General features: G+C 48.4%; 5 non-coding genes across 5 annotated transcripts; all 5 read left to right on the top strand.

The window, feature by feature from the left end:
- The first annotated feature begins 1,008 nt into the window (after positions 1-1,008).
- On the top strand, positions 1,009-1,147 carry LOC116409898. The gene has a single exon (XR_004222147.1). It is a non-coding gene; the product is annotated as a U8 small nucleolar RNA (small nucleolar RNA).
- Positions 1,148-3,123: 1,976 nt separating this feature from the next.
- Positions 3,124-3,262, top strand: LOC116409897. The gene has a single exon (XR_004222146.1). It is a non-coding gene; the product is annotated as a U8 small nucleolar RNA (small nucleolar RNA).
- A 1,785-nt stretch (positions 3,263-5,047) lies between these two features.
- Positions 5,048-5,186, top strand: LOC116409899. Its single transcript, XR_004222148.1, has one exon. It is a non-coding gene; the product is annotated as a U8 small nucleolar RNA (small nucleolar RNA).
- Positions 5,187-7,212: 2,026 nt separating this feature from the next.
- LOC116409901 lies at positions 7,213-7,351 on the top strand. Its single transcript, XR_004222150.1, has one exon. It is a non-coding gene; the product is annotated as a U8 small nucleolar RNA (small nucleolar RNA).
- A 2,092-nt stretch (positions 7,352-9,443) lies between these two features.
- Positions 9,444-9,582, top strand: LOC116409900. Its single transcript, XR_004222149.1, has one exon. It is a non-coding gene; the product is annotated as a U8 small nucleolar RNA (small nucleolar RNA).
- Positions 9,583-10,319: the final 737 nt, after the last annotated feature.

Raw genomic sequence — 10,319 nt, forward strand, 5'->3', positions numbered from 1 at the left:
ACTACAACTCTCAGCAGCACCGATAGATCCTGTTATAGGTTAAAGACCAACTGCAGAACTGCCCCCACATCCCAGTACAATCACATACCCTATAGAGCAGGGTGTAGGGCAGACAGGTTGAAAGAGCAAAAAGGAATATAAAACGAAGCCTCTATATACACTGTCCAATTGCATGTTGGGTATTGTAGTTTTACACTAATCCAAGCCGTAGGCTAATTGTTAGATACAAACTACATTACCCAGCATGCAATGGAACAGGCACACTAGGGGGGAAAACTGTGGCTAGTTTTCAAATTACAAACCTGCCAAGGCTCCAAAAACTAGCCCAAAACTGTACCTTGGCGGGTTTTGTACTTCGGAAAACCGCCAACCTGGCAACCCCAGCACAAGAACATCTAAATCTAAAAAACGGAGCCGCTTTAGACACTGTCCAATTGCATGCTGGGTATTGTAGTTTTACACTAATCCAAGCCGTAGGCTAATTGTTAGATACAAACTACATTACCCAGCATGCAATGGAACAGGCACACTAGGGGGAAAAACTGTGGCTAGTGTTCAAATTACAAACCCGCCAAGGCTCCAAAAAATAGCCCAAAACTGTACCTTGGCGGGGTTTGTACTTCGGAAAACCGCCAACCTGGCAAACCTGGCACAAGAACATCTAAATTTAACAATATCGTTTATATGTGTGACACGGCAGCCTACCGCAAGACGAAGGATAGATCTGCGGCAAGGAGCGCCCTTATCTAAAATGGCTTCCGCGGCTTCCTGTGGTGCCTGGGCAGCGGCAGCTATGCAGATACGCAAGCAAAGCATGCTGGGACCCCCCGGGAAACCGTTTTTAAAGCGAAAGATCGTTACAACTGCGCTGAGGATTTCGTTATAACCAGTAGAGCAATAACGGTTTTGTAACGGGGAATCGATCGGTTGTTGCGCATTTATGTTGTCGCCTTGACTGTAAGCACTAGCGCTCTAACTGCGGCCTCATTTGCCGACGTACAACCGGCATCGTCAGTGAGGTTAATCCTTACCTGTTCCTCCTCCGGGAGAAACAGCACATGATGAATGGAGGAGGCTGAGTTGCTGATTACTCTGTACTCCGATTTTGTCTGATGCGACAACACTATTCAGGCAGAGTCATTCTGATTTCATACTGGCGATCAAACTATTGTGAAATAAAAATAGAATTAGGTATAAAATCCAACAGTGCCAAATGGGCCTACAATGTTCTAAGTATTATGCACTGTTGCTTTAAGAGTCGCCAGTGATTTAACCCCTTCAGCAGTGTCATGGTTGAGTATCATTCTCTGTACTTATGATGGTGCCAGGGGTTTACACACAGGGGTAGTAGTTAGTGCATGGGTATAACATGCTAACACGCTACACAATCATGCCTTGCCTGCTTATAAAGGGACATAAACAAGGGTTTATCTTGGCAAATCCCGAGTATGAGTAGCAGGGTCGGACTGGGCCGCCGGGACACCGGGAAACACCTTGCGGCGCACCCCTGCCTGACCGCTCCTCCCTTGATGCATTAAACTTACATGCGCTCGGGGGAGGACATTGGTGGGGGACCCTGCGACCCTACCCTCTTGGGGCAGGAGCCCCGGTGGGCCCTGCAGCCCCCAGAAAAATCCTGGTGGGCCCCAGACCCAACCCTTGTAGCGCACCCCCCGCATGACCGTTCTTCCCCTGACACGTTAAATTTACGTGCGCTCAGGGGAGGACGTCAGGTGGGGGACCCTGGGTTAGGGGACGTGGCCAGCGGGCCCTGCATCCTCCACTCCGACCCTGATGAGTAGAACATCCGGCACTGCCCAATGGTTGGAGAGTGGGGGTATAGTGGGAAATTCCAAAAGAAGGTCTATTGATGCCACCACCTTCCGTCTCCCAGAATATTTCCATCCCTTTCCAGATACGACTGTATATGGCAAGAGACCAGTACTGACCAGTATGAGAAAAACAAATCCCCCAGTGATGTGAGGCCGGCCCAAAACCAGCAGGACCCATGGGGGGAGAGGGCGAGCGCTACGTGCCTACTTGTTCTTACTGCCCATTGACTTCTGATTATGACTCTGGTCTGGTCGCCACACTTATACGGTGGCCTTTTTAGGACAGTCCCAGACCTCTGCTAAAAGTGCCAGGACCTGCAAGTAGTGAGCCCAGAAAGCAGAGGGCATTTTACACTTCTGACTAGAAAAGCGCATGAAACAAAGGCAAACTCAGACCAACTGCAAATTATCTCAGAATATCACACCTGAAGCTAAATATGTGTTAAACATTTGTTAGACAAACAGGTTATCTTGGCTGAGATTTACGTGGGGGGACTTGAATGTTTGCCTTGGGGCCCACATATGTCTGTAACCAAATGCATAAAAAAGTTAAAAAAAAAAAGGCCCAAATCAAAGATGGCCGTATATTAGTAAAGTGCCCATAACAAATATGGACTCTCCTGCTTATTTGAAATATCACAAAGGCTATCTGGCTTTAGAAAAAGCTAGTCGCAATGTGGGAAAGTTGTTTAATTCTAGGAAAATGATATATTCCTTCAGAGGGACATTTGGAAGGAGCTTTATGTGCTGAGCATCTCCCCAAACAGACTGTGCCTCCCTGGGTAGCCGGTGGGCTGCAGAGGGGCCTGAGTTTAGTTTCTCATGGGGTTTCTAAACTGTATTTCTCAGGCATTGCCCTCAGCAAAAGCCCAGGTTGGGGCAGAACAAAAGGTGTGTGAAATGACCACAAATGTTACACTTTAGCTATGGTTATAGGTAGATGAAATGCCCATAACTACGATGGAGTCTGCTGCTTCTTGGGGTACCAGGTAGGTAAGCCAATGATCCTGACACGTTGTTATAAGTAAAGGAAAAAGTATTATTAGACAAGCAGCATCCCATTACCCCTTAGCAGCCCCCGGTACAGCCACACTTACCCCTACAGATACTGAGCCGCTGACGTTTCCATTGGTTACGCTGAGCAGGGGGCGGTGCAACCTTTCCCTACATGGAATCTACATACAAACAGTGCATCACTCCTAGGGATGTTCCCTCACAGAGAATGTGTCTCCCATGGTTGAGAGGGGGCCCCATAGCTGGGGGTCTTATCATTGGTCCCAACACTCTCATATTGTCAGTGAGGTTAATCCTTACCTGTTCCTCCTCTGGGAGAAACAGCACATGATGAATGGAGGAGACTGAGTTGCTGATTACTCTGTACTCCGGCCCTGCCTGGTGCGGCAACACTTCCCAGCCAGAGCCATTCTGATTTCATACTGACGACCTCATAATTGTAAACAAAAGACAAAGCTTTGTATAAAGTCTAGCAGCACTGTTTGGGCATAAAGTATATATGTTATATACTCTTTTGCTTGCAGAGTCTCCAGGGATTTAACCCTTGCAGCAGTGTTATTACTGAGTATTTATTTCTGTTCCTATGACTGACAGTGCCAGGGATGTACACACAGGGGCAGGGTCGAACTGGGGGGTTAAGGGCCAACCGGGGCAACTACAGGTGCCTCACCCCCCCCAGGGGCCCACTAGAGCCAGGGCCCACTGGGATTTTTCCCGGTGTCATGGCGGCCCAGTCCCCTTCTCTGATCATTCACTTTCTTTATTCTCTTAATTACTTCTTTTTACATACTATTATCCATTCTTTTTCTCCATTTGTTCTGTTTCTTCTCATATAGAATTGAGTAATGGCCATGGTATAGGCATCCAAGGCAATGGGTGAGCAGGGGGGCCCACTGACACCTGGGCCCACCGGGAGTTTTCCTGGTATCTTGGTGGGCCAGTCCGACACTGCACAGGGGTAGTTGTTAGTGCATGGGTATAACATGCAATGTGTGCAAACACGCTACACAATCATGCCTTGCCTGCTTATAAAGGGACGTAAACAAGGGTTTATCCTGGCAACTCCTGGGCCCCTCCAGTATGAGTAGAACATCCGGCACTGCCCAATGGTTGGAGAGTGGGGGTATAGTGGGAAATCCCACCACCTTCCATCTCCCAGAATATTTCCATCCCTTTCCAAATATGACTATTTATGGCTAGAGACCAGTACCGGCCAGTATGGCCACAGAGAAAAACGAATCATTGTATGGGTTGCTATGAGTTACCGGCAAACTTGGTGCCAGAGGCAATTCTAGTCAATGATGGGCAATACCATTCATCTATCACCCCCCAGCACATACCTTTCCTTCCCCGCAGGGGGGTCGCATTGCTAGCGCAAAGAGCAAGAGATACATTTCTGGCTCTTAATGTTGCCAGGAGCAGCTTTTTGATGCCTTTTAACTTTTAGGGTGCTGCTGTCTGTGGCAAGGTTCCTACCTCACCCCCTGCTTGGTGCCATTTATTACATACAGGGGGAGTGCATTAGGGGCTAGGGCAGTCACATGTCACTGATTCCCACTAAAATTGATGGGAAACACTTTTTTTATGTCCAGTAATGTAACTATATGCGCCAGCGCCTAGCAGCTGTGCCCCCCCCCTTCCAGACACAGTTTTCACAGCCAATTCACATTGGTACAAGCGTTTGGGGGGCCCTGAGAGGGTTTGGGCCTGCGTCAATCGTAACCCCCAGTAGTTCTGTCCCTGCTTATGTCAGATGCTGGCAGTGATAGGTGGGCAGGAATATTGGTGTGGGTTGAAAAACTTTATTTCTTGGGCATTGCCCTTAGCAAAAGCCCAGGTTGGGGCAGAAAAAAAGTGTGGGAAATGACCAAAAACTTTACACTTTAGCTATGGTTATAGGTAGTTGAAATGCCCATAACTAAGATGGAGTCTGCTGCTTCTTGGGGTACCAGGTAGGTAACCCAATGATCCTGACACGTTGTTATAAGTAAAGGAAATCTACATACAAACAGTGCATCACTCCTAGGGAAGGATCTGCCTTACTACGGAAAGTAACCGACTACCGACTCAAATATTTGGAAAGTAATTCTCCTTTGTTTTTGTTTTTTTACATGAATGTTCCCTCACAGAGAAAGTGTCTCCCATGGTTGAGAGGGGGCCCCATAGCTGGGGGTCTTATCATTGGTCCCAACCCTCTCATATTATCAGTGAGGTTAATCCTTACCTGTTCCTCCTCCGGGAGAAACAGCACATGATGAATGGAGGAGGCTGAGTCACTGATTACTCTGTACTCCGATTCTGTCTGATGCGACAACACTATTCAGGTAGAGCCATTCTGATTTCATACGGACAATCTCATAATTGTAGACTAAAAACAGGGCTTTGTAAAAAGTCTAGAAGCGATGTTTGGGCATAAAGTTTTTTATATTACTAACTCTATTGCTTGTAGAGTTTCCAGGGATTTAACCCCTGCAGCAGTGTTATTACCGAGTATTTATTTCTGTTCCTATGACTGACAGTGCCAGGGATTTACACACAGGGGCAGGGTCGAACTGGGGGGTTAAGGGCCCACCGGGGCTCATGCCCCAGGGGCCCTACAAGTGCCTCCCCACCACAGGGGCCCCCCACCTGACATCCTCCCCTGAGTGCGTACATTTAATGCGTCAGGGGAGGAGCGGTTGGGCAGGGGGAGCACCAGCAAGGGTCGAGTCTGGGCCGCAGGGGCCCACTAGAGCCAGGGCCCACTGGGATTTTTCCCGGTGTCATGGCGGCCCAGTCCCCTTCTCTGATCATTCACTTTCTTTATTCTCTTAATTACTTCTTTTTACATACTATTATCCATTCTTTTTCTCCATTTGTTCTGTTTCTTCTCATATAGAATTGAGTAATGGCCATGGTATAGGCATCCAAGGCAATGGGTGAGCAGGGGGGCCCACTGACACCTGGGCCCACCGGGAGTTTTCCTGGTATCTTGGTGGGCCAGTCCGACACTGCACAGGGGTAGTTGTTAGTGCATGGGTATAACATGCAATGTGTGCAAACACGCTACACAATCATGCCTTGCCTGCTTATAAAGGGACGTAAACAAGGGTTTATCCTGGCAACTCCTGGGCCCCTCCAGTATGAGTAGAACATCCGGCACTGCCCAATGGTTGGAGAGTGGGGGTATAGTGGGAAATCCCACCACCTTCCATCTCCCAGAATATTTCCATCCCTTTCCAAATATGACTATTTATGGCTAGAGACCAGTACCGGCCAGTATGGCCACAGAGAAAAACGAATCATTGTATGGGTTGCTATGAGTTACCGGCAAACTTGGTGCCAGAGGCAAATCTAGTCAATGATGGGCGATACCATTCATCTATCACCCCCCAGCACATACCTTTCCTTCCCCGCAGGGGGGTCGCATTGCTAGCGCAAAGAGCAAGAGATACATTTCTGGCTCTTAATGTTGCCAGGAGCAGCTTTTTGATGCCTTTTAACTTTTAGGGTGCTGCTGTCTGTGGCAAGGTTCCTACCTTACCCCCAGCTTGGTGCCATTTATTACATACAGGGGGAGTGCATTAGGGGCTAGGGCAGTCACATGTCACTGATTCCCACTAAAATTGATGGGAAACACTTTTCTTATGTCCAGTAATGTAACTATATGCGCCAGCGCCTAGCAGCTGTGCCCCTCCCCCTTCCAGACACAGTTTTCACAGCCAATTCACATTGGTACATGCGTTTGGGGGGCCCTGAGAGGGTTTGGGCCTGCGTCAATCGTAACCCCCAGTAGTTCTGTCCCTGCTGCAGTGATAGGTGGGCAGGAATATTGGTGTGGGTTGAAAAACTCTATTTCTCGGGAATTGCCCTTAGCAAAAGCCCAGGCTGGGGTAGAACAAAAGGTGTGGGAAGTGACCACAAACGTTACACTTTAGCTATGGTTATAGGTAGTTGAAATGCCCATAACTAAGATGGAGTCTGCTGTTTCTTGGGGCACCAGGTAGGTAAGCCAATGATCCTGACACATTGTTATAAGTAAAGGAAAAAGTATTATTAGACAAGCAGCATCCCATTACCCCTTAGCAGCCCCCGGTATAGTCACACTTACCCCTACAGATACTGAGCCGCTGACGTTTCCATTGGTTACGCTGGGGGCGGTGCAACCTTTCCCTACATGGAATCTACATACAAACAGTGCATCACTCCTAGGGAAGGATCTGCCTTACTACGGGAAGTAACCGACTACCGACTCAAATATTTGGAAAGTTATTCTCCTTTGTTTTTGTTTTTTTACATGAATGTTCCTTCACAGAGAATGTGTCTCCCATGGTTGAGAGGGGGCCCCATAGCTGGGGGTCCTATCATTGGTCCCAACCCTCTCATATTGTCAGTGAGGTTAATCCTTACCTGTTCTTCCTCTGGGAGAAACAGCACATGATGAATGGAGGAGGCTGAGTCGCTGATTACTCTGTACTCCGGCCCTGCCTGGTGCGGCAACACTTCCCAGCCAGAGCCATTCTGATTTCATACTGACAATCTCATAATTGTAGATAAAAAACAGAGCTTTGTAAAAAGTTTAGTAGCAATATTTAACATGCTAACACGCTACACAATCATGCCTTGCCTGCTTATAAAGGGATGTAAACAAGGGTTTATCCTGGCAACTCCCGGGCCCCTCCAGTATGAGTAGAACATCCTGCACTGCCCAATGGTTGGAGAGTGGGGGTATAGTGGGAAATCCCACCACCTTCCATCTCCCAGAATATTTCCATCCCTTTCCAAATATGACTATTAATGGCTAGAGACCAGTACCGGCCAGTATGGCCACAGAGAAAAAGAATAATTGTATGGGTTGCTATGAGTTACCGGGCAAACTTGGTGCCAGAGGCAATACCATTCATCTATCACCCCCCAGCACGTACCTTTCCTTCTCCGCAGGGGGGTCGCATTGCTAGCGCAAAGAGCAAGAGATACATTTCTGGCTCTTAATGTTGCCAGAAGCAGCTTTTTGATGCCTTTTAACTTTTGGGGTGCTGCCTCCCTGGGTAGCCGGTGGGCTGCAGAAGGGCCTGAGTTTAGTTTTTGCATGGGGTTTCTCATGGGGTTTCTAAACTGTATTTCTCAGGCATTGCCCTTTAGCAAAAGCCCAGGCTGGGGCAGAACAAAAGGAGCACAATGGGAAGTGAGCACAAACGTTACACTTTAGCTATGGTTATAGGGAGTTGAAATGCCCATAACTAAGATGGAGTCTGCTGCTTCTTGGGGTACCAGGTAGGTAAGCCAATGATCCTGGCACATTGTTATAAGTATATGTAGGGGTTTGCTAAAATAGGCCCCACAGGATGGATACCCCTAGGATAGGCCCCGGGAGGGTAATGGTTAAGGTACAATGGGTATAGCCTGGTATATCCATAGTTAATGGGGAGTATCCCTGCAGTTCGGGTTATGGCCACAGGGTGGTGCATAGGCCCATATAAGGGAAACAGCCATGTGCTGGGAGCCATCTTAAGTTGGGAGCCTCTAGAGAGAGGAGCTCCCCTGTGAGCTAGTAGTTTCCCTGTGTTAGGACACTCTAGGAGTGCCATGTAGGGAGTGGTAGGTAAGAATGGGCCGCATTGCCCCTCCAGGAGTGTAGAGGGATTAAGATCCCACCAGCATTACATCAGCTGGAAGTTTAGGGCACACAGTGTGTAGGTAAGGGAGAGATAGTCTCCAAGAGAAAGAGGACCCTGCTAAAGAGTAGCCTGGGTGTAGTACCGGGGGTGAGTCTCTGTGGAGGGTCTGCTTGGCGAGAGTACCGGGGAGAGCCCTAAGAGAGGGTCTCTTGGCGTGTAGTACCGGAGGGACCTCCTAGAGGAGATCATTCTGGCGTGAGTACCCTGGGTACCTTTGAGCGAGGGTCTTGTGCATTGATGTAACCTGTGGATGTGCCCTGACTGTCTGATGATACACTCCTGGAGAGGTCTGCCCAATAAAGATCAATCTGTTCATTTGCAATCTGCTGTATTCCGTGTGTGTGTACAACTGGTAAGGAGTTACCCCAGGGAGGGGCAAACCGGCCAGAATCCAGTGGATCCCATTGGGGGGTTAATACACTACATCATTCCCAGGGTGAGAGTTGTAGTTCTCCCATAGCAGAGCCCTGGGTGGAGGCACGCCAATTATCAGAGAAATCCCTGCTTCCCCCATAGTAAGCGGGGCTCAGGACTCCTGGAAGCGCCAACCAGTGAAAGATCAGCAGGTAGTGCCACAACCATGTATAAAGTGGGCTACAATAGGAAAAAGTATTATTAGACATTACCCCTTAGCAGCCCCCGGTACAGCCACACTTACCCCTACAGATACTGAGCCACTGACGTTTCCATTGGTTACGCTGAGCAAGGGGCGGTGCAACCTTTCCCTACATGGAATCTACATACAAACAGTGCATCACTCCTAGGGAAGGATCTGCCTTACTGCGGAAAGTAACTGACTACCGACTCAAATATTTGGAAAGTAATTCTCATTTGTTGTTGTTTTTTTTACATGAATGTTCCCTCACAGAGAATGTGTCTCCCATGGTTGAGAGGGGGCCCCATAGCTGGGGGTCTTATCATTGGTCCCAACACTCTCATATTGTCAGTGAGGTTAATCCTTACCTGTTCCTCCTCTGGGAGAAACAGCACATGATGAATGGAGGAGGCTGAGTCGCTGATTACTCTGTACTCCGATTCTGTCTGATGCGACAACACTAATCAGGCAGAGTCATTCTGATACGTTAACCTTCTGACTAACAGGAATTCATGTAGAATGGGTTTAAAGCAAAAATAGGGTTGTTCAGTCTTTCTTTTTATTCAGCAGCAATGCAGTTTGGTAGATTAACAGCTACCTGGTTGCTTGGGTCTTATTTACCTTAGTTACCAGGTAACAGGTTGCAAGATACAGGAATATAAAAAGTAAAGGGCCTGCACGTCGGACTGGCCCACAGGGATACCAGAAAAACTCCCGGTGGGCCCAGGCCCAGGCTCTTGCTTCTAACCATTTAGCCTATTTCATGGTCATTCCCTATTTCTGTAAGGGAACAAGGAAGCTTGATGGATGGAACAATAGAGTATAGTATGTAGAGAATAGAGACTAGGATAATAAAGAGTATAAGGGAGGAGAGGAGGAATTAAAGTTTTGAGAGTGGGCCCATTGTCCAGGGTTTTCTGGTGGGTCCCTGCCATCTCAGTCTGACATGAGGGCCTGGATAAAAAAAAAAAAAGTAACTGTTTTTTTAAAGAATGTCAAGCCAAAATGGCCAGGCCCTACCTAGGCAACCTGACCAGATAGCCCATCCACCTCTCCCCACCCCCGGCGTGCACGCATAGCCATGCTGAAGACGGGAGGAATGCATTGTGGGTGGTGAGGGGACATGTGGCCGGTAGGGGGGCAAGGGTCCGGACTAGGGGTAGGCACCCCCTAACCATTCCCCCTAACCTAGTTCCGGCCCTGCCCAGGGATAGATCACTG

Source organism: Xenopus tropicalis, chromosome 3 (genome assembly GCF_000004195.4).
Source record: "Xenopus tropicalis strain Nigerian chromosome 3, UCB_Xtro_10.0, whole genome shotgun sequence".
In the NCBI taxonomy this organism is placed as follows: Eukaryota; Metazoa; Chordata; class Amphibia; order Anura; family Pipidae; genus Xenopus; species Xenopus tropicalis.